The sequence below is a fragment of the Mauremys mutica genome, unplaced genomic scaffold (assembly GCF_020497125.1).
Source record: "Mauremys mutica isolate MM-2020 ecotype Southern unplaced genomic scaffold, ASM2049712v1 Super-Scaffold_100120, whole genome shotgun sequence".
Classification (NCBI taxonomy): Eukaryota; Metazoa; Chordata; order Testudines; family Geoemydidae; genus Mauremys; species Mauremys mutica.
The window spans coordinates 111,876-136,078 of NW_025423273.1; positions in this window are offsets into that span (position 1 = coordinate 111,876).

The following is a 24,203-nucleotide window of genomic DNA, read 5'->3' on the forward strand; positions in this document are numbered from 1 at the left end:
TTCTTATGCTTCTCTTTCTAGCTCTGGCATGACCTTCCTGTGTGACCAAAGAGAGGTCACTTCTTTTCTCTTTCCCTCGGTATCATGGGGGATGGAGAAAATTCTCTCAGTCCTAGCAGGAGAGAGATTTGAGCAAGTCAGGCCTGTTAGGGACCTCGTGCTCTAAAGGACAATGGGCGATTGTTGTTTGGGGTAAGAATCCCAACAGATTTGTTACTTGTCCCCCAGCCAAAGCCAATAACACCTCTCTGTATTTTCAGTCATGAGTTAGACAGTCTCAGCCCCCCTCTGTCTCCCGCTGCCCTCAGGTGTTCCTTGGATTAGGGAGGCCTGGATGCTAAGAGAACTGGAATTAGTTTACTGGCTTCCTGGGTGTTACTAGCCCATGAGGGTCTCAGTCTGGTCCCCGAGGCCCACACTCCCAGACACGAAAGATCAGGACGGATTGATTTCACTCAAAGTTTTTTGTATTTGTATTTTTGAATTATTGTCCTAATGAAAGATTGATTGTCATGAAATCTTAGAGCTGGTAGATGACAGAACAAGGAGCAATGATCTCAAGTTGCAGTGTGGAAGGCTTTGATATTAGCAAAACCTTTTTCACTAGGAGGGTGGTGATGCCTTTGAATCTGCTAGGATAGAGTCCTCTATCTTGTACTTAGAGCCTATATTTTTTCTTACCTTCTACACAGATGACAATATCTTTGAAACAAATCCACATCTAAATGAAAAACACACGCACAGAATCTCCTCTACAGCAACTGTCTCTTGGTCCTCAGCGAGAGACCGCGAGATGGAGGCTTGCTGCAGCAAGGCTGCAGGGCTCTCCGAGGTTCCCCCTGCCCCGCATCCCTGTCCTGCCTGGCTGTTGGCAAGGGAGCTCTGTGAGGTCACAGACGCCTCATCATCTTTGCCCAATAGGCTGAGTTCCTGCCAAAGGCCTTTGTGAAGTCACTGCCACACTCACCTTTCCCTGGCAGGCCTGATGTCTGCCCCTGGCCAGCCCAGCTGGATGTTTAAGCTGCAGCCCGGATCACCCCACTTGCTCATTATTGATTCTGGAGAGCAAGCAGGCCACCCAGTAAAACAGCAGAGTCTGTTCCGCACCCCACACTGAGCTTTTCATAGAGGTTATGAAACAATTCCATCTCCTAATCTGGCCTCTATTTCACAGGCTATGAAATTTCACACACTTTGCACCATATGAAGCCCAATTGCTTCTAAGAATTGTCATTCTGGAAGGTGCACTAAAAGGCACCTTCCAGAATGACAGGCAGTTGTGACGTGAGGACACCAGGAAACAGAGACTCCACCTCTCCCCTGGGTAATTTGTCCCAGTGGCTAGTTTCCCTCACTGTCAAAAATGTGTGCCAACATCTCATTTGAATTTCTCTGGCTTCAGCTGGCAGCTCTTGGTTCTTGTTGTGCCTTTTTTGGCTAGATCGAATTAGCCCTGCCCCGTGAAATCCGATCTCCCCGTCCTGCTGGACCCCCCAGCCAGGAGAACCCAGTAGGAGCCTCCTAACTGTTTCTCTGCCCGGCTGGGGACAGGACTTCCTCTCCGTGGGGATATCAGACGCACCTGCAGAGGCAATGCAGAAGTGAGTGTGCTGCATCGGCTCGGTGTTGGGCTCAGGGCTTTGGCCTTGGCAGCTTCTGCTCCAGTCACATCTCTGGGTTCCCGGACTCAGAGCTTCTGGCCCCCTGTGGCTGCAGCCAGTGCTGGGGCACTGGGCTCAGGACTTTCATGCCCCTCCCAACTCCTGCCGGCACTCTGGGTGCCTGGGCTCGGGGCTTCTGCCTGGCATCTGAAGTGAGAGCTCTGGCCTTCCCTTGCAGTTCCTTCTGGGGCTCAGGGGTCCATTTCTCTGGATGCCCCAAAAATGGAAGCAGCCGAGGTGTTCCCAAGTAATAGGTAGGAGCTGAGGTGCTCCCAACATCAGGGACCCACCTGCACATCTGGGAACCTCCTCTAGCTTCAGAAAGGTTGCTGGCTGCTGCCCTTGGAGCCCAGGTCTGAAGGCAGCACACAAGTGAGGGTGACAATGCTGTGACCCCCCCACAACAACCTCTGAACTCCCCCATTCTCCCAGTTTGGTCGGGACCCCCATGGTTACAATACCAGAAAATATCAGGTGGAAACATCTGAAATGGTGACGTTGGTCAATTTCAAGGCCAGAGGGTTTGTAAATTAGTCAAAGTGAGCCCTGAATTTGGTAGGGGCCTGGCTATTATGGAGGCCCGAGCAGGTTTGCACTCCCAGTTCTCCTGAAAGACCATGGAGAATTCCTGCTGCCTGAGAAACTTCCCAGAAGAAGCTACCAGGACTGGGGGAGAAATGAAGGAAACCAACCAAAGCCTGAGCTAGGATGGAGAGCATTGATCCAAGCGGTGTTTGAACCCCTCCACCCCCACCTGCCTGCCTGCGGTGAAACGGACAGAGGGGCACTGATTTCTAGTTGTGAACTTGCTACAGACCGTGGGCTTCAGCACAAGCCCTACAGCCCATACTCTGAACTCTTGGATAAACAGCAAAGCTGGCTTTTCCCAAACCTTTCCCCCCAGTGCTCTGCATCCACCTGGGATTGTGCCCAGCAGAGGCTGGTGGAGGGGAGGGGAAGGGAGAGGAGGCCATGAAAATGTTGTGGCGTCTGCACTACCCCCCAGACACACACACACACAGCAATGCAGGGCATAATATCCAGGACAGTAAATTATTTGGCCATAACCTACCAAATCCTACAAAAAGTGTTGAAAGGACAATTTCTCTAGAAAACAATGGGAGGGAGGGGTTAGAGAGTTGCAGTAACCACCTGGACTTCCAGTCTCTGGCCAGGCACATCCCCCTCGCCAGAGTTTTCACTGCTGTCATCTCCAAACTGGTCCTCCTGATCTGATGTGAGGTCACATCCTGGCATTTAGGGACATTGGCAGGATCTTCCCTGTTCCCAGCTGCAGCATCACCCTCGTTCTCCTGCCTGATAAGGATCCCGCCAGGGCTCAACTAAATGGCATGTGGCATGACGGGCTCTTTGCTGAGGGCCCTTGACAGCACCCAATCGAGATCTGAATCGGACAGGCAGGGCCGGCTTTAAGCCGATTCGCCCGATTCCTGGGAATGGGGCCCCGCGCCTAAGAGGGCCCCGCACCTTTGGCGCCTTTTTAATTTTTTTTTTTTTTACTTACTCCAGCTGCCGTCTCTCTGCTCCGGGGTCTTCTGTGGCCCCCGCTCCCGGGTCTTCTGTGGCCCCGCTCCCCTGACCAAAGCGCAGGCGGGAGAGCAGCTGCCCCACAGCCCCGCTCTCCCAGCTGCAGCTCCGGACGGAGTGCGGCAAGCCCCGCGGCCCCGCTTTCCCAGCTGGAGCTCCGGCCGGAGCGCGGCAAGCCCCACGGCCCTGGCTGCAGCTCCCGCCGGAGCGCGGCAAGCCCCGCGGCCCCGCTCTCCCAGCTGGAACTCCGGCTGGAGCGTGGCAAGCCCCACGGCCCCGGCTGGAGCTTCGGCCGCAGTGTGGCAAGCCCTACACTGCAGCCCCGCTCTCCCAGTTGGCGCCCTGGGGTAGCGGGGGGCTCCGGGGACTATTTAAAGGCCTGGGGCTCCAGCTGTCTCTGCCACCCCGTCCTTTAAATAGCCGCCGGAGCCCCGGGTTGCCCCTATGCATTCCTCAGGGCTCCCGCGGCTATTTAAAAGGTCTGAGGCGGGGTAGAAGCAGGGGAGCACGGGGCCCTTTAAATAGCCCCCAGAGCCCTGGGATAGAGGGGGTCTTGGGGGCTATTTAAAGGGCCAGGGCTCCAGCTGCCTCTGCTGCAGCCCTTGCCTTGCCCTGCCTGCACCAGCTCTGCCCCCCATGCCTGCAGCCAGCTCTGCACCCTGTGCCCACAGCCAGCCCCTGCCAAACCCCCTGCCCTGTCTCCAGCCAACCCCTGCCACACACCCTGTGGCCCTGCCCAAAGCCAGCCAGCCCTACACACACCCCTGCCCGCACCCAGCCCTGCACCCCCTGCTCTGTCTCCAGCCAACCCCTGCTGCACCCCCCTGCCTGAAGCCAGCCAGTCCCACAATCCTCTGTCTCCAGCCCTGACAACCCCTGCTGCACTCCCCTGCGGCCCTGCCTGAAGCCAGCCAGCCCACCCCCGTCTCCAGCCAGCCCCGCACCCCTTGCCTTGCCTTGCCTGCAGCCAGACCCTACCTCCAGTCAGCCCCTGCCCTGCCTCCAACCAGCCCCATGTCCACTGCTGCCCTGCAGTTCCCAGGGCAGTAACCCTGCACCCCTGCTTCAATGAGGGAGGGCAGGGAGCAGCTGGAACCCACACATGTGCACACCCCCAGGGATTGGCGGTGACCCACACATGTTTATATAGTTATGGAAAGTAAATAATAGAAGGAAGAAATGAAAGGCGTTTTTTTTTAGTCATCCCTGCCAGGGCCCCGCCAAAAATGTTCAAATTGGGCCCCGCACTTCCTAAAGCCGGCCCTGTGGACAGGCACGTGCAGGTGCATTTCCTGACTTTTTACTGGACTCCTGGACCCTCTCATGATTCTGCTGCAAATGTTCCTTCTCGCTCAGCGCTGAGCTGCAGAATGCTCATTGCCCTTTGGCTGTGCGACATCCAGACGTCTAGTCCTGCTGCTCTGAAAGAAACCGTCTTCAGAGCTCTAATCCTGGCAGAGATTGATTAAAATCTTGCCGTGCTCCTCTAAGTGTATTTGTGATTGGACGTGCTTCTTGCTAGGGGGGATTCTCAGATACATGAACTGCATAAAACAGAGGGAAAGACAAAGAGAAGCATCAACATGTCTAAGAACTTGAACAATATTTGAAGACCATATGATGCCGGGAGACGCAACTGGTATTTTAACGACACACTCACTCCGCTTGTGCCTGACCTGCGATTCAGGAGGGCTAGCTCAGTGGTTTGAGCATTGGCCTGCTAAACCTAGTATTGTGAGTTCAATCTTTGAGGAGGCTATTTAGGGAATGGAGGTCAAATTCTGTCTGGGGGTGGGTCCTGCTTTGAGCAGGAGGTTGGACTTGAGCCCTCCTGAGTTCCCTTCCAACTCTGCTATTCTATGAATTCTGTCCTCTCGTGTTGGCAGAACAAAGAAACCCCACCTCCAATTACCCCTTACACAATCCGTTTGAGTTCAAGAACGAGAGATCTGTCTTGCAACAAGTTTTAACATTATGGGGCAAAGACTAAGGTGAGCGGTCTCTTTTTCTTTCAGATCTAATACCCGAGAAAAGCTTCAAAATCCATTCCGTCTACCAAGAGAAAAGATTGCTTTGCTGTCCTCAAAGTGCTGATGCATTTGACCCCAAAATGTTGTCTTCAATGTTTCTCACAAAATAACTTGCAGTAAAATGGGACCAACTGCCTAAACTATCCTGAACGCTGCATGTCAGAGTTTGGGAATATCAGGATAGATCATCACCTGGCGTCAGTTGTCACAGATCCATCAGCATCAGCAGAGCTACGGTGATGTATACCAACCGAGTGTCTGGTCCATTGTGCTGTACTGAGTTAAAAGGTGTCATATGCTGTGCAAATCAAGATGAAAATAGTCGGTTTAAATATCCCTCGGTTTCACAGAATCTTGTTTAATGGAGGGTTTTTTTCTTTTTTTTCTAAAAATGTGTTTCATTTATTTGAATATCAAACATTTTCATTTAAAATGTCCCAGAGTAAGTTTTGTGCTGGTGAAATATTCCCAGTCGACAGCCCTGGAGAGAGAAGAGTGTTAATAAAGACAGTACAGTATGGAATGGGCTTCCTCAGTGCACCATTCTCTGCCCCCATGGAAGGTCTCATGGGTTCGGGGTGGATACACACCGAAAAGGGAATGAAATCTCTCTTGCATAGTTGAGTTTTCTTCTTAGTTTGAGGCGGGAGAAGGAACAGGAACATCTGGACTCACCTAGCTTCCAAGGGAACCATCTTTCTTGATTCTGAGGTCAGGCTGGTCCTCCCACTCTCTTCATTCACTCGTGGTAAATTATAGAGATTTGTAGCCGTAGGTTGTACAGGATGATAAGATACTGCATGTGAGCACGGCAGAGAGAGGGAGATGTTTTACTTAGTATTCATTAGGGTCCTTTCTTTTGGAGAGGGAAGCTTTTGCAAACTCACTTTCTGCCTCTGCTTCCCCACTGCAGAACTCCAGTTTTAGGCTGTGCGAGAAACCAGAGCAGACATGAGGGTTTCACCCATAGTTTTAATTCAGCTCCCGCTGCTTAACTTTGCTCTTCATTCATATCTCCTCAGTTAATATACAGTGACCCAGTGTGAACATAATCTTACTGATTTCAACAAGAATGCTGGTTCTTGAACGTAATCAGAGTTTATTCCTATTTTGTGGTTTTAATTGACTTCTTATAAATAGCCTAGCTCCTGGATTAGTTATGGAAAAGTAGGTAGACAGGTAGACATTAGACAGACGGATTATTTTTCTATGGGGCTAGATAGAGAGACATGGTTATGTCTGGGGTTAGATAGACAGAAGCACGTCATTAGACAGACACAGGAGAAAGGAAGGATGGTTATCGCACTCGACTAAGACTTGAGGGGTCTGAGTTTAAGTTCTGCCTTCACTGCAGACTTCCTTTGCGACCTTGAGCAAATCACTTAGGGCCAGATTTTTTAAAGGGATTTCAGTTCCTAATTCCCATTGAAATCAATGGGATTTATGTGGCCTAAATACCTTTAAAACATCTGGGTTTAGTCTCCCTTTGCCTCAGTTTGTCACTTGTAATATGGAGGTAAGAGAAGGAGTGTTGTAAGCAAGAGACAAGAAGTGATTCGTCTGCCCTACTCCGCGCTGATTAGGCCTCAACTCAAGTCTAGCATCCAGTTCTGGGCACCACTTTTCAGGAAAGATGTGGACCAATTGCAGAGAGACCAGATAAGAGCGACAAAAACGCGAGTGCCATGTCTCCATGTGGATCCCTGAAGCAGCAGCACATCCCCTATCTGCCTTCTATTCATAGGGAAAGCAAGGAGGCTCCACACGCTCTCCTTGCCCCAAGCACCGCCCCTGCACTCCCATTGGCTGGGAACCACAGCCAATGGGAGCTTCAGAGGCAGTGCCTGCAGATGGGGCAGTTTGCCCACCCCTGGGCTAAGGGCACACAGTGTTCGCAGTTACATGGTCCATGATGCTAACCACCATCACTCCCTTGTTAAATCTTCAAACAAGCCCCTTCGTGCTTTCTGCCCCCCACACTCGGGAGGAGCTCCCTGTAAACATCAGCAAACCAACCTCCTCACCCCAGGGACTCTTTGACTCTTTCATTATTCCCTGTCCAGCAGGCTTGTTATCTCCTTATGAACTTGCTGCCGCAATGTACCAGTTCTGTGGGATGCTTTGCTGGGTGCAGGTTGTGATCCCACACTGTTCATCTTAGGCAACTTTTGGGAGTCAGGCCTGGGGTGCTTGAAAATACCTGCCAGTGACTTTGCAGCACAGCCATGATCACTGTCTTTTCAGTTACGCTAACCTCTTCACACACCTCAATGCTCTCGAGTGGGATATCCCTATGGCATTCAGGCCTCAGATCAGGAACAGGGGCTGTCTTACAGTCCTCTGCACAGAATAGCATCTTGACAACGGCTTCACTGTTGTGATGCACTTTTAACCTGTTTCTATGCACATTCCGAGGTGCGTCCCTGCTGCGGGGCCTGTGTACATTGCAGGTAACAGCGTGACCCTTCCCTACCACCTCAGAAGGCCCCTCCCATCAGTTTTGCAATTTGTACTTTTCCACAAGGAATAACACCAGCAGAAGATCCCCTGCATCAAACGATCGCTCACAAGGAGAGCGGAACCCCCTTTATCCCATCGAATTGGGACCAGGGCCAGATTGGTTAACCAAAAGGTCGGATCATCGCATGAATGGGAAAGTGCCAGGCTGCATCGCCATCTAGTGACCATAGGAGAGATTGCCCACTTCTGGACCTGTGTGCGCTGGTTGTTGGGTTCATATGGAGAACCGGAGAATTCTGGAATGTGTTTGCCCCAAAAGAAGCTATCGTGTCATACAGAAGGCCTGTGCTATGCAGGGGCTCACATTAGATGCTCTAATGATCTCTTCTGGCCATCAAGTTGACTAATTTCTGAAAAACGGAGTGGCGCATTGGGAGCAGCGTCTGATGTTTTACTGTCTAGCCGGCTTGCTTCCTAGAATGAACACTCCTTGAGTGGGGTGATCCACAGGAAGTAGCACAAACCTCCAAAGTGCCTGGCCAGGGGCAGGACATTAGCACAGCAAGGGAGGGGTGTGGCAGTGACATCACAAAGGCCTTTTGCAGGACCTCAGGCTATTGGTCAAAGGTGGTGGGGAGGTGGTGACCTCACAGAGATGCTGACATCAGCCAGGCAGGACAGGGGCGAGGGGCCAGGGAAACCTCAGAGACTCCCGTGGCTTTCCTTCAGCAAGTCTCCTTCTCGAGGTGTTGCTTTCAGGACTAAGAGAGTATTCGGGTTCATGTACGGGAGCGCCAGGAGGAACCTCTTTCGAGTTTTCTCCTTCCTTTTAGTGATTTTACTAGAAAACAGATGTCCCTGTTTAGAAGGTAAGAGCTTCCTCGAGGTTTGAAACCTGTTCAGTCTGATCCATCTGGTGACAGTTGAATTCTAGGCAAGGAAAACACGAGCTTAAGGAGGCAGAATTTTATTCCGCACCTGAGATTTTGTCCCTTAGAATCACTGGGGACATTAGGGTTTGTCCTTTTTGTTTCACCTTTTCCTTCATCCCTCCCTCCCTCCTTTCTCGTCGTCTCTTGCTTCGTTTGTCCTTTCTCCTGTTCCCCTCCCAACACTAGGAGAGTGGTGTGTGTGTGTGTGTGTGTGTGTTAGTTTGCAGGGACTGGTAGTGGGCAGTGTGCTCTGAGAATAGCCAAGCCTTTGATCACAGCAGAGCCCTGATTATGGGTCCTATAAAGGCAGACGAGGAGTCAGCCAGCAGGACAGGAGTCCAGGAGTCACAAACATAGGTGGGCACAGAGGAGTTTGAGTGGGAGTTTGTCAGGGGAGTGTGGGGAAGGGAGTATGTGGTGTTCTGGTTTTGTTTTGTGTGTGTGTGTTTCCCTTTTTCTCCTTGACAGGCATTTAGGTGGGAGGCTGTGACAGCTACAAAGGCAGCAGTGGTAGAGACCTCAGGAAGGGAAGCGACAATGAAGCTGATTGGATGTGGAAGCTGTGGAATGTACCTTATCCTGGAACAGGTACCTGAAAAGAGCTTCATTTGTATGAAGTGCCACCTGATAAGGCTGATGGAAGATCCAAGGTTTGGAGATGCAGGTGGAAACTCTGGTTGAGGTTTGAAGGGGATTTGAGCAGATGGCTGGGGGGAAGGAGAGAGGAGGCCGAAGGGAAAAGTGAAGACTCGCAGATACAAGCCGGACTGGAGAACTCTGAGGGGAGGCTGCTGGGTGAGGAAAGTGGCCCGTGGAAGCATGTGACTATGAGAACCAGGTGGAGGACAAGATCTATGGATGAGGGGAAAGCAGTGGACATGTTATTCCTTGACTTTAGCAAAGCTTTTGATACAGTCTCCCACAGTTTTCTTGCCAGCAAGTTAAAGAAATATGGGCTGGATGAATGGACTATAAGGTGGCTAGAAAGCTGGCTAGATTGTCGGGCTCAACACATGGTGATCAATGGCTCCATGTCTGGTTGGCAGCTGGTATCAAGCGGAGTGCCCCAAGGGTCGGTCCTGGGGCCGGTTTTGTTCAATATCTTCATTAATGATCTGGAGGATGGCGTGGATTGCACCCTCAGCAAGTTTGAAGATGACACTAAACTAGGAGGAGTGGTATATACAGTGGAGGGTAGGGGTAGGCTACAGAGTGACCTAGACAAATTGGAGGATTGGGCCAAAAGAAATCTGATGAGCTTCAACAAGGACAAGTGCAGAGTCCTGCACTTAGGACAGAATAATGCCATGCATTGATAGAGACTAGGGACCGAATGGCTAGACAGCAGTTGTGCAGAAAAGCACCTAGGGGTTACAGTGGACAAGAAGCTGGATATGAGTCAACAGTGTGAACCTTGTTGCCAAGGCTAATGGCATTTTGGGCTGTATAAGCAGGGGCATTGCCAGCAGATCGAGGGACGTGAAAAAATTGGAAAGAGTCCAGCGGAGGGCAACAAAAATGATTAGGGGGCTGGAGCACATGACTTATGAGGAGAGGCTAAGGGAACTGCGATTGTTTAGTCTGCAGAAGAGAAGAATGAGGGGGGATTTGATAGCTGCTTTCAACTACCTGAAAGGGGGTTCCAAAGAGGATGGATCTAGACTGTTCTCAGTGGTAGCAGATGACAGAACAAGGAGCAATGGTCTCAAGTTGCAGTGGGGGAGGTTTAGGTTGGATATTAGGAAAAACTTTTTCACTAGGAGGATGGTTTAGCACTAGGGTTTGTCTACACTACAAGAGTAGTTCGATTCAATTTAAGTCGATTTGTGGAATCGACCTTACAAAGTCGAATTTGTGTAGCCACACTATGGACAGTAATTCGCCTTTGTGAGTCCACACTAACGGGGCAAGCTTCGACATTGGAAGCGGTGCACTGTGGGCAGCTATCCCACAGTTCCCGCAGTCCCCGCTGCCCATTGGAATTCTGGGTCGAGCCCCCAATGCCTGCTGGGGGAAAAAATGTGTCGAGGGTGGTCTTGGGTAATTGTCATAATTCAACCGTCACTCCTGCCCTCCTTCCCTGAAAGCGCCAGCGGGAAATCTGTTCACGCACTTTTCTGGTCAGTGACAGCACGGACGCCACAGCACTACGAGCATGGAGCCCGCTGCGATCATCGCTGCACTTATGGCCGTTGTCAACTCCTCGCACTGTATCATCCACTTCTTCCACAGTCAGCTGCTGAGAAATCGGGTGAGGAGGCTCCTGCAGCGCGGTGAGGACATGAAGTCTCAGAGTGGCACAGACCTCTCAGAAAGCATGGGAGATCTTGTGGTCAGGAGGGGAGAAGGGGGAGTGGCAGAGACCCAGCCTGGGGTCCAGGAGAAAGGCGGTTGGGTGGAGGTCGACATGGAGGGTGGGGGTGGGGTTTGTGAAAAGTTGGTCCAGGGAAACTGATTCACTCCCAGGACATCGTGTGCAGGGGGGAGCACAGGGGCAGGGAGAGAGCCCCAGCCCCAGCCCCACAGAGCCCCAGAGGGATATTGGGGGCAGGGGAGGGGATGGAGGAAGGAGACACCCAGCCCCATAGACCCCCAGAGGCAGGAAATGAGGGGAGAAGGGGGGGAGGGAGGGATCCAGCCTATAGACCTGTAGGGGCCGGGAGATATTGGGGGCAGGAGGGGATGAAGGGGGGGTTGGCAGAGAGCATGTGGGCCCTGTCACCCGGTAAGGCTCCTGACCCTTGGGATGGACCCTTTGCTAATGGGACATGGGCCCTAAAAGGCCACTATTGGATTTGTGGTCAATACGCTTACCGTCGGCTACCACCCAATTGGTCCGGGGTATGTTATGTAGGATATATCAGGCCCCTATTCTTCCTACTACCTCTCCTACAAGGAAAAACTCTAGGAGTCAAAGTATATGATGATCTTATTAGGGAACAACGATCTATTGATTCCACTTTAACAGCTGGAAGTTCCCAAAAATGGGGTACAAGGAGTGGCCTCCTGAAAGAATCATAGAACATTATGGACCAGCCACGTGGAACCCTGATGAGCTCGTGACAGGAGCTAGGGAACCAATCTATAACCTGAATCGAATAATCAGATTGCAGGCTGTTTTGGAAAAAGTAACAAACCAAACAGCCATGGCACTCGATTTGTTAGCTGATCAAACAACTCAAATGAGAACCGCAAATTATCAGCATCATATAGCTCTTGATTATCTACTGGCAGAAGAAGGAGGATTGTGTGCAAAACTAAATGAATCAAATTGTTGCTTACAAATATATGATAATGGAAAGGCAGTTAAACGCTTAACAAAAGAAATGAGAAAGCTAACTCATGTCCCGGTACAAACCTGGAAAGGGTGGGACACAGATTGGCTTACCTCATGGTTGCCACAAAAAGAATGGATACGCAAATGCTTCCTTTTTGTTGTATGTATTATCATAGCCCTATTAGCTTTAGCCTGCCTTACCCCCTGTTTGGTAACACTAATCCGACGATTGATTAACCAAACTATAAATCAACGAGTCATGGTGTTACTCCAACCAGTGAAAGCTGAAGATTGGGGATACCAAAGCTCTTAAAATGCTTTCATAAAAAGGGGGGATTGATAGATATTATGATTTGTGCTAGGCTGTTATTTTGGGAATGTGCTTAGTTGTTCTAGGAAATGATGCTATTGCTAAATGATCCATGACCTGTTTGCATAACCAATAATAAATATTGAACAGTACCATGGTCCAAGGGGATAAACGTGGAATGTTTAGAGTACAAGTAAATAGACCTATGTACCCCACGTCCGCAAAATCCTGAAAATATGCTGTATCACCATGGTCTGATATGACGTCAAAAATGGTATATATATGTACTCACTGCTCTGCTTCGGGGTGTCACTCCTCTGGCATGAACCGAGGGGGACACCCGCTCAGCTGATCGCTTAAATAAAGGGCTGCTATCTGTTTATACTCCATCTTGGTCTCTGTGCCTCCTTGGGGTAATTGACTAGCTCGGGGGAGAACGAGCCCTTCTGGCTAACACTCCACCAATGGGAACTCTCCCATGCAAACTCCCCTGCTCGCTGGCTCCTGTGCCGCTGCCTGCTGGGCGGCCACTTTTATAGGCCCCTCCTCAGCCTAGCTCCGCCCCCTACTCAGGGTGCCGCTGCCCGCTCAGCAGTCTGCCCCGACGGGCCTCTACAGAGAGATACAAGCACTGCAAAGACAGAGATGCAAATCCAAATACCTGCTCCTCCAATGGGAACTCTCCCAGGCAAAATCCCCTGCTCGCTGGCTCCTGTGCAGCTGCCTGGCTGGGCGGCCGCTTTTATAGGCCCCTCCTCAGCCTAGCTCCGCCCCCTACTCAGGGCGCCGCTGCCCGCTCATAAGTCTGCCCCGACGGGCCTCTACAGAGAGATACAAGAACTACAAAGACAGATACAAGCACTACAAGCACTACAAAGACTCTGTAGAGGCCGACGGGCCTCTACAGAGATATACAAGCACTACAATGACAGAGATGCAAATCCAAATGCCTGCTCGTCCAATGGGAACTCTCCCACGCAAACTCTCCTGTTCGCCGCCCTGTTCGCCGCTCGCAGCTGTGCCGCTGCCTGACTGGGCGGCCGCGTTTATAGGCCCCTCCTCAGCCTAGCTCCGCCCCCTACTCAGGGCGCCGCTGCCCGCTCATAAGTCTGCCCCGACGGGCCTCTACAGAGAGATACAAGCACTACAAAGACAATTGCAAATCTACAAGACAGACGCAAATCCAATTACCTGCTCCTCCAATGGGAACTCTCCCACGCAAACTCCCCTGTTCGCTTGCTCCTTGCCGCTGCTCGCTGGCTCCTGTGCCGCTGCCTGGCTGGGCGGCCGCTTTTATAGGCCCCTCCGCAGCCTAGCTCCGGCCCCTACTCCGGGCGCCGCTGCCCGCTCAGAAGTCTGCCCCGACGGGCCTCTACAGAGATATACAAGCACTACAATGACAGAGATGCAAATCCAAATGCCTGCTCCTCCAATGGGAACTCTCCCACCCAAACTCCCTTGTTTCGCTGGCTCCTGTGCCGCAGCCTGGCTGGGCGGCCGCTTTTATAGGCCCCTCCTCATCCTAGCTTCGCCATCTACTCAGGGCGCCGCTGCCCTCTCAGCAGTCTGCCCCGACGGGCCTCTACAGAGAGATACAAGCACTACAAAGACAGAGGCAAATCCACAAAGACAGATGCAAATCCCAATACCTGCTCCTCCAATGGGAACTCTCCCACGCAAACTCCCCTGTTCGCTGGCTCCTCTGCCGCTGCTCGCAGCTGTGCCCCTGCCTGGCTGGACGGCGGCTTTTATAGGGTCCTACTCAGCCTAGCTCCGCCACCTACTTAGGGCGCCGCTGCCCGCTCAGCAGTCTGCCCCGACGGGCCTCTACAGAGAGATACAAGCACTACAAAGACATATGCAAATACACAAAGACAGATGCCAATCCAAATACCTGCTCCTCCAATGGGAACTCTCCCACACAAACTGCCCTGTTCGCTGGCTCCTGTGCCGCTGCCTGGCTGGGCTGCAGCTTTTATAGGCCCCTCTTCAGCCTAGCTCCACCCCCTACTCAGGGCGCCGCTGCCCGCTCAGCAGTCTGCCCCGACGGGCCTCTACAGAGAGATACAAGCACTAAAAAGACAGATGCAAATACACAAAGAGAGATGCAAATCCAAAATAACTGTTCCTCCAATGGGAACTCTCCCACTCAAACTCCCCTGTTCGCCCCCGTGTTTGCGGGCTCCTATGCAGCTGCCTGGATGGGCGGCCGCTTTGATAGGCCCCTCCTCAGCCTAGCTCCGCCCCCTACTCAGGGTGCCGCTGCCCGCTCAGCAGTCTGCCCCGACGGGCCTCTACAGAGAGGTACAAGCACTACAAAGACAGATGCAAATACACAAAGAGAGATGCAAATCCAAATACCTGCTCCTCCAATGGGAACTCTCCCACACAGACTCCCCTGTTCGCCGCCCTGTTTGCTGGCTCCTGTTGCTGCTGCTCGCTGGCTCCTGTGCCGCTGCCTGGCTACAAAAACAGATGCAAATCCACAAAGACAGATGCAAATCCAAATACCTGCTTCTCCAATGGGAACTCTCCCACGCATACTCCCCTGTTCACCACCCTGTTTGCTCGCTCCTGTGCCACTGCTCGCAGCTGGGCGGCCGCTTTTATAGGGCCCCTCCTCAGCCTAGCTCCGCCCCCTACTCAGGGCGCCAACTGCCCGATCAGCAGTCTGCACCGACGGGCCTCTACAGAGAGATACAAGCACTACAAAGACAGATGCAAATTCACAAAGACCAGATGCAAATCCAAATACCTGCTCCTCCAATGGGAACTCTCCCACGCAAACTCCCCTGTTCGCTGGCTCCTGTGCCGCTGCCTGGCTGGGCGGCCGCTTTTATAGGCCCCTCCTCAGCCTAGCTCCGCCCCCTACCCCGAGAGCCGATGCCCGCTCAGCAGTGTGCCCCGACGGGCCTCTACAGACAGATACAAGCAATACAAAGACAGATGCAAATCCACAAAGACAAATGCAAATCCAAATACCTGCTCCTCCAAAGGGAACTCTCCCACGCAAACTCCCGTGTTCGCTGGCTCCTGTGCCGCTGCTCGCTGGCTCCTGTGCCGCTACCTGGCTGGGCGGCCGCTTTTATAGACCCCTCTTCAGCCTAGCTCCGCCCCCTACTCAGGGCGCCGCTTCCCGCTCAGCAGTCTGCCCCGACGGGCCTCTACAGAGCGACACAACCACTACAAAGACAGATGCAAATCCAAATAACTGCTCCTTCAAAGGGAGCTCTCCAACGCAAACTCCCCTGTCGCCGCCCTGTTTGCTGGCACCAGTGCCGCCTGCCTGGCTGGGTGGCCGCTTTGATAGGCCCCTCCTCAGCCTAGCTCCGCCCCCTACTCAGGGAGCCGCTGCCCGCTCAGCAGTCTGCCCCGACGGGCCTCTACAGAGAGATACAAGCACTACAAAGGCAGATGCAAATCCAAATACCTGCTCCTCCAATGGGAACTCTCCCACCCAAACTCCACTGTTGGCGGCCCTGTTTGCTGGCTCCTGTGCCGCTGACTGGCTGGGCAGCCGCTTATAGGCCCCTCCTCAGCCTAGCTCCCGCCCCCTACTCCAGACGCCGCTGCCCCGCTCTGCAGTCTGCCCGACGGGCCTATACAGAGAGATACAAGCACTACAAAGACAGATGCAAATACACAAAGACAGATGCAAATCCAAATACCTGCTCCTCCAATGGGAACTCTACCACGCAAAGTCCCCTGTTCGCTGGCTCCTGTTCCATTAATTAATTTCATGTTTAATTTCATTGTCGCTGGTAACAACTTATTCAAAGATTACAAAATATAAACCTATAGGGCAGTTTTCTCTTAATTCCCATTTCCATCCAGTCAGCTTTGTGTGAAGTCACATTCTACAATAACCGAGGAGCCTTCCATTTCTGTGAGTTCATTTCTCCCTGGGACTTCTCCCATGAGTGTGGGTGGAAGGCGTCTCACGCTATGTGGGAAGGCTGCATTATGAGAAAAATCACCTGTGCTCTATTTTCACACTTTCTAATCTTTCAGAGTAGCAGGAGGTGGAGAAGTGATAAAAATGCGTAAGACTAAGTAGCAAACCTGAGACCAAACCACAGACTCTGGACTCATGTATCCTGCAGTCTGAACTTGGAATTTGATACATTCCCTCATTAGGTACAATCATCTCCCCAGCATGGAAGAGCTTCTTGTCCAACAAGGCAGCCAGATTGGGACCCGTAGGCATAGAATGGCTCTGAAGGAATCAGCTGTTTCTCTCTGTGCTTCATGAGACTTCGGATCCAAATGGTAAAAGACAGTTGTGCCCAATTTAATCATGGCATCTTTTAGGAGTGTGATCAATGCCTCTTAACTAGGGAGCAGCGTTCTAAAAGTAGTTTACCTCAGCCACAGGTCACCATAACTTCCATCTCTGGGGCAAAAATCAACCACTAGTTCATGTCAAATCTTTTACCTTACTTGGAATAATTTCACACTTCTCTGGCATAGAATTCTTCACCAAACACACAACGTATCAGTAGCAATAGTGAGGTATAACTTCCCCAAATATACCCTTTTAGTTCTTTAATCTCATGGCACAGATTTAAAATAGGGATTAAATTCAGGTGCATTTTAGAATCTCTGTAAGACACCAAATATCAGGTATGTATTAAAAGTAGGTATCTTTCTGCAGCTATATCACATTCAACACAAATTTCATTTTCTACACATTTGCAGCATCTCACAAGGTGAACAGAAATGTCACTTCCATTTTTCCCATCTCTACCTAGATAGGGATTGCATTTCCCAAATAATAGGCAACATGCACCTGATTAGGAAGGAGATAACTTCAGGAGTGAGCTCCTGCAGGGCCTGGGCCACAACTGCTTTCGGAGTCCAATGCATGGGTATTTTGCTTAGTTCCAAATCACTTACTAGGGAATCCTCTTCTCAGCCCTTCAGAGAAAATATTGACCTACCCAATTGAACAACGGGGGGTTGGGATGGTGATGGGGAATAAGAGAATCCCTCTGACTTACCCTATCTTCTTCTGTTGTTATAAAGGGTGAAATGACATTTTCCCCTATCCCTGCCCTGTTCCTGCTCTTTGTTATAGTTCAATATATTTTAAGTGTGGAAAATGATAATAAAAATATCTGCTCCCCAGCACAACCTGAAGCAACATCAGAGCAACTGGGAATGAAACAATTGGTTCCCCAAGGGAGAACTCGATGACTAACAATTGCTGTGAAATGGGGGAACAGTATAACCGTGATGCTCAGGGTTTGTTTAGACTAGGAAAAGCGATGGAGTTTAGGTCACGTCAAGGGGGAAGCTAATACCAATCCCTGCACCTGGGCGCATCTGCTCTACAACTATACTTGTCTTTTTACCCCAAGATCACTAACTTGAGCAGCCAACGCCATGTACAGCTCTAGTGGATGTTAGGCACAGGTAGTTTTTGCCTCAGTGTAGCTTGTTGGGATCAAACCTCTCTCCCAGCTGGAGCTGATGAACATTCCGGGCTGGAGGGCCTTCTAGGATGAGAAAACTGGCTCTGTGGATATGTGGAATGTGGTGGAGGTGATATATCTTGACTTTAGCAAAGTTTTTGCTACAGTCTCCCACAGTATTCTTACTAGCAAGTTAAAAAAGTATGGATTGGATGAATGGACTATAAGGAGGATAGAAAGCTGGCTACATTGTTGGGCTCAATGGGTAGTGATCAATGGCTTGATGTCAAGTTGGCAGCAAGTATTACGTGGAGTGCCCCAGGGGTCGGTCCTGGTGCCGGTTATGTTCAACATCTTTATTAATGATCTGGATGATGGGATTAATTGCACCCTCGGCAAGTTTGCAGATGACACTAAGATGGGGGGGAAGAGGTATTTACACTGGAGGGCAGGGATAGGGTCCAGAGTGACCTAGACAAAGTAGAGGATTGGGTCAAAAGAACTCTAATGAGGTTCAGCAAGGGACAAGTGCAGAGTCCTACACTTAGGAAGGAAGAATCCCATGCACCGCTAAAGGCTAGGGACTGACTGGCTAAGCGGCAATTCTGCAGAAAAGAACCTGGGAATTACATTGGATGAGAAGCTGGATGAGAATCAGCTTCTCATCCAATGTAGGAAGGAGGAATAGCTCAGTGGTTTGAGCATTGGCCTGCTAAACCCAGGATTGTGAGTTCAATCCTTGACGGGGCCACTTAGGGATCTGAGGCAAAAACTGGTCCTGCTAGTGAAGGCAGGGGGCTGGACTCGATGACCTTTCAAGGTCCCTTCCAGTTCTAGGAGATTGGTACATCTCCAATTATTACCTTTTAGTACCAGTGTGCCCTCGTTGCCAAGGAGGCCAATGGCATATCGGGCTGTATTAGTAGGAGCATTTCCAGCAGATCAAGGGAAGTGATTATTTCTGTCTATTCAGCGCTGGTGAGGCCACACCTGGAGTATTGCATCCAGTTTTGGTCCTCCCACTACAGAAGGGATGTGGACAAATTGGAGAGAGTCCAGCGGAGGACAACAAAAATGATTAGGGGGCTGGGGCACATGACTTTCGAAGAGAGGCTGAGGGAACGGGGGTTATTTATTCTGCAGAAAACAACAGTGATGGGGGGATTTGATAGCAGCCTTCAACTACCTGAAGGGGGGTTCCAAAGAGGATGGAGCTTGGTTGTTCTCAGTGGTCACAGACGACAGAACAAGAGGCAATGGTCTCAAGTTGCAGTGGGGGAGGTCTAGGTTGGATATTAGGAAACACTATTTCACTAGGAGGGTGGTGAAGCACTGGAATGGGTTACCTAGGAAGGTGGTGGAATTTCCATACTTAGAGATTTCCAAGGCACAGCTTGGCAAAGCCTTGACTGGGATGATTGAATTAGTATGGGTCCTGCTTTGAGCAGGGGATTGAACTAGATGACCTCCTGAGGTCTCCTCCAACCCTAATATTCTATGAGTCTATAACACACACTCCTATGACTCCAAAGGAAAGCAGTTGATAGAAAAGATCACAGGACTGACCCCAAAGAAGGGTGAGCTGCAAAAGGCAGAAGCAGGCAACTCATCTGGGGGAGCCGAGAGACCATAGTGAAGATGCAAAGATCACTATGTGGGAATTAGCAAATGTGATTTTTTTTTAAATCTTTTGGCCAGCCCTAGTCAAGGCATTTATTACAGTTCTCTCTCGTGTGGATTGTCTGATGTCTAATAAGGTTTGAGCTCCGATTGAAGCATTTCCCACACTCAGAGCACGTGTAGGGTTTCTCTCCTGTGTGGATTCTTCGATGGGTGATAAGCTGTGAGCTCCGATTGAAGCGTTTCCCACACTCGGAACATCCATAAGGTTTCCCACCTGTGTGGATTGTCTGATGTGTGTGGTAAGGTGTGAGCGCTGATTGAAGCTTTTCCCGCACTCATGGCATGTGTAGGGCGTCTCTCCTGTGTGGATTCGCTGGTGTGAGATGAGGGCTGAACTATCAGTGAAGCATTTCCCGCACTCAGAGCATCCATAAGGTTTCTCCCCAGTGTGGATTCTTCTACGTGTGATAAGGTGTGAGTGCCGATTGAAGCGTTTCCCGCACTCAGCGCATCCATAAGGTTTCTCACCCGTGTGGATTGTCTGATGCGTGATAAGGTGTGAGCTCCGACTGAAGCTTTTCCCGTACTCAGAGCACGTGTAGGGCGTCTCTCCTGTGTGGATTCTAATATGTGTGATAAGCTGTGAGTGCTGATTAAAGCTTTTTCCCACATTCAGAGCATGTGTAGGGCGTCTCTCCTGTGTGGATTCTACAAAGAGTGATAAGGTGTGAGTGCCAACAAAAGCTTTTCCCACACTCAGAGCATGTGTAGGGCCGCTCTCCTGTGTGGATTCGACGATGTGAGATGAGGGTTGAACTATCAATGAAGCATTTCCCACACTCAGAGCATCCGTAAGGTTTCTCACCCGTGTGGATTCTCCTATGTGTGATAAGGGCAGAGCTTCGATTGAAGCGTTTCCCGCACTCAGAGCATCCATAAGGTTTCTCACCCGTGTGTATTCTCCTATGTGTGATAAGGGCGGAGTGCCGATTGAAGTGTTTCCTGCACTCAGAGCACTTGTAGTGTTTCTCTCCCCTGTGAATTCTCTGATGTGTGAAAAGGTCTGAGCTCCCATTGAAGCTTTTCCTGCACTTATGGCATGTGTAGCATGTCTCTTCCAAGTTGATTTCCTTGCGTGCAATAAGGTCTGAGTGGCTACTGAAGTTTTCCTCTGGCCTCTGCTGAGTCTCACAGGCGTTTGCTTTTTCTGGGAGTGCACAACTCCCTAAAACATTCCCTTTGGAGCTTCCTTTTAACATCCCATGTTGCTCAGCATCTTCCTGCTGGGGTTCCTCCTCATTCTCATTCACCTTCCCATCACCTGATGGGAGACAGAGAGAATCCAGACATAGGTCACTCCCTGTGCCTGAAAGAAATGAAATCTCAGAGACAGGAATTGAAAAAGGAATGAACAAAACAAAATACAAGTGGGGGAGATCAAACCTATCAGGAGCTGATTTTCCCCAAACCTTTCCCCAGAGGAGAGAGGAAGGGATCAGTTTTGGTCCACATCTCACCAGAACACTCTGGGGGAAGCTATATTGGTGAGAGACCTGCTGCCAGTTGTCAGTCAGTATAGGTGGGAAGCCATGAGTGACCTCTGCCTAAAGATTCCACATCTGCAAGGAACAATCCTGAACTTGGAGAGCTCACAAGGTCTTTTGTAGGGCATCCCAATTGTTTCCTGTACTCAAAGACAGTTTTTTTAGTTGGTTTAACCAATTCCTCACCTGTGTAGGCAGCTCTCAGGAGCACTTCTTTCTCAGAGCCCTGGAGGTCCGGGACCCACGGCTCTTCCCCTCGTTCCAGCTGCGAGATCACATCAGGTTTTGAAACTGGAAACCCTACTAAAGGCAAAGAAAACAAGGTGGTATTGGGCTGTTAGGAATATGATTATGTGTGGATAGTGCCCATCACCACCAGATAAAGAGAAAGATCTTAAGATGGTTAAAGAAAACTTAGTTTGATAGCAGCCTGTCTGGCAAGAAATCATTTATCAACAGTTCTGGTTGTGAAACTCTCATTTCGGTATTGCTTTATCTTCATGTCCCCCACTTTTCTATTGTTAATCTGTCTGGTTCTCTAATTGTTTCTGACTGCTGTATAAATAATTTTGCTAGGTGCAAGTTAATTAGGGTAGTGGGATATAATTGGTTAGAGAATTACGTTACAATATGTTAGGATTGGTTAGTTAAATGTCAGTACTGTGATTGGTTAAGGTACAGCTGAGAATATTACTACATAAACTGGTGTTAAACAGGAGGGGGAATGGAAATTGGAATTATGTTTGTTAAGGGCGGAACGGGAATAGCGAATGGGGAAGAGAGACACGCACAAGGCTCTGCAGTGTCAGAGCTTGGAAGGGTGACACGGCGTAAATGCTCTGCAGCATCAGAGCTGGGAATGGAACACCGTGGAACAGACTCTATCGGCACACAGAGATAAACCCTACTGGTGTGAAGGGCTTCGGAATATGCTTGCTTGGAAACTAACCCCAATAAACATCGTATTATCCACACTTTGGACTTCTGGTCTTTTGCTGCTTGCAGTCTGCATGACAAGAACCAGGGAAGTGGGAAGGTGATGGGAAAGCCCTCTAACAAATAGACATGATCTGATAACCTAGACGTAAGCCTTAGAGGAAGGTTTTAATACACTATGGAACGGATCAGGGATTCCCACAAGGACTGATGCGGGGGAGATGGTAAACATGCATTTAGATCCTTTTCTTGTTTTATCTCTTTTTCCCATAAGGCTGAACCTCTGGCGCAGTGTCATGGATGCACAGGCTCTGTGCAATGCCCTGGCTTTTAAACAGTCCTTGGGAGGTGCCCCTTGCGTGTGCTAGACCCCCAAGGGCTCCCACTCTTCCACAAGGACAGGCCATGTAGCTTCAACACTTGAGACTGAGCCTCTGGCTTCAACACTCCTACTTCAACCTGTGAGCTCTGCCAGCAGGTCCAGCTGAACAACACTCCTGTTCAAAGACTGTTCCTCATTCATGCTTCAATGCACCTCAGCAAGTTTTTGTTGTGACACTGGGCAGACTGTTAAAATATAGCAGGGTTTATTAGTCAACTGAAACACAGCATTAGAAAGGCTTTAGATTAGGACAGAGAAGCAAAGACAATATAGTCCATACTGGCCAATGCCCTTGAGGACATGCTGCTGTTAAAAACAGTTTTGTTTCCTTTCACTTTGCCTGTCCATTTGTCTTAGCTCCGGTAGAGCTCCGTGTGTCTGCTAACCCAGTTCTTCCTGCTCCCAAAAACATAACGAGTCCATGTATGCTTCACTCAGCCAAGCGGAGATCCTCTCATGGACAGGTGAGAATTATTCCCTTGTCTCTGTCGGGTATTCCATTGATGTAGGTTGGTCCCAGCCTGTCCTTAATGACCCATTCATATCACCCCATGACAGCTATGTGACAAATCACCTCATGTCTCCTCTTCTTTATAATCATAGCAATACCAATCAGAAGGAAACTGAGGTGTGTATTGGCATCATACAAGTATCACCAAAATTCCCATCTCTATCACACACACACTGCTCACAGTCCCTGGAGAGAAAGCAAAGCACGGGAACTGGACAATAGTCCCAGTGAACACAGTGGAGGACAAGCTGCAATCCTCAAACCCTGGTCAAAAAGGAGAGGCATGTGGGTCCCTACCCATAGAGAGGGGCTGGCTAGAGGCCTGATACCTGACAGGGCATTCCTAGAGCAGACCATGGAGGAAGGTCAAAGGTTTAGCTACCCCAGAACTGTGGCATTGCAAAAGCACATTTACTCAATTTAGAATTCTATGGGTGGCATATTTTCCTCTTCAAATGAGGAAAAGGCATGAAAGCTGTAGTTATTAATGTCTCCAATAAGGATACATTAAATGCAATTTTAAAATGACTGACGGCACCAAAAAGGCACATGTCCAAAAATTATTCTGATAGATTGGAGATAAGGCAAAAACATGGGGGCAAGGAAACTTGTCAAAACTTGTATGATGAATAAAGGTATAAAGTTATTACTACTCAGGTTCTTCAGAGACCCCATAGCTTCTAATAAATGGGTGGACAGGACTCCTTACCCAGAAAGACCACCGTCTCATAGTTCTCCTGCATGGCATCCCTGTAAAGGGTTCTCTGAGTGGGGTCCAGCAGAGCCCCCTCTTCCCTGGTGAAATACACAGCCACCTCCTCGAAGGTCACCGGCCCCTGAAAGAGCAAAAGTCCAACACTCAGTACCTGCTTCCCCACTATTCACGGAACAGCAGTGCCAGGAAAATGGAAGCTCTGTGAGGTACATGTTAACAGAGTCCCACCCCACCTTGCTTAGAGCAGCCAGAAGGCATCAGAGGGTAGAAAGAGAGAAACTTTGTCTCTCAGCTGACAGACGGAGGCAGGGTTGTCACATTTATGACATACTTACTAGCCAGAGCTTGATATAGGAGATGGGGCTGTCTCTGGACCCTGCTGGTGTCTCCCTAGTAGGAATCCCACCACTCTCCAAATAAAATATATGGAAGAAAGGGGAAGTCAATAGTAAAGAATATAAGTGAGAAGGTCAGAATTGTAGAAAACAATGACAATGAGAAGGAAGTTTTTAAAAGTATATTAAGTACAAAATTAATCCTAAATGGTAGTGGTAAATTACTAGACGGAAATGGCAGAATTATCAAAAATAATGCAGAAGAGGTAAAAGTGTTCAATAAATATTTCTCTCCTGGATTTGGAGAAAAACAGATGATGTACTCGTATTATAAGATGTTGATGACGACACTCTTTCCATTCCAACAAGAACTCATGAGGACGTTAAACAGCAGCTATTAAAAGTTAGATGTGTTTAAATCAGCAGGTCCAGATAACTTGTATCCAAGAGTTTTAAAAGGCCTGGTAGAGGAGCATGGTGGACTGTTAATGCTGATTTTAATTAGAACTTGGAACACTGGGGAAA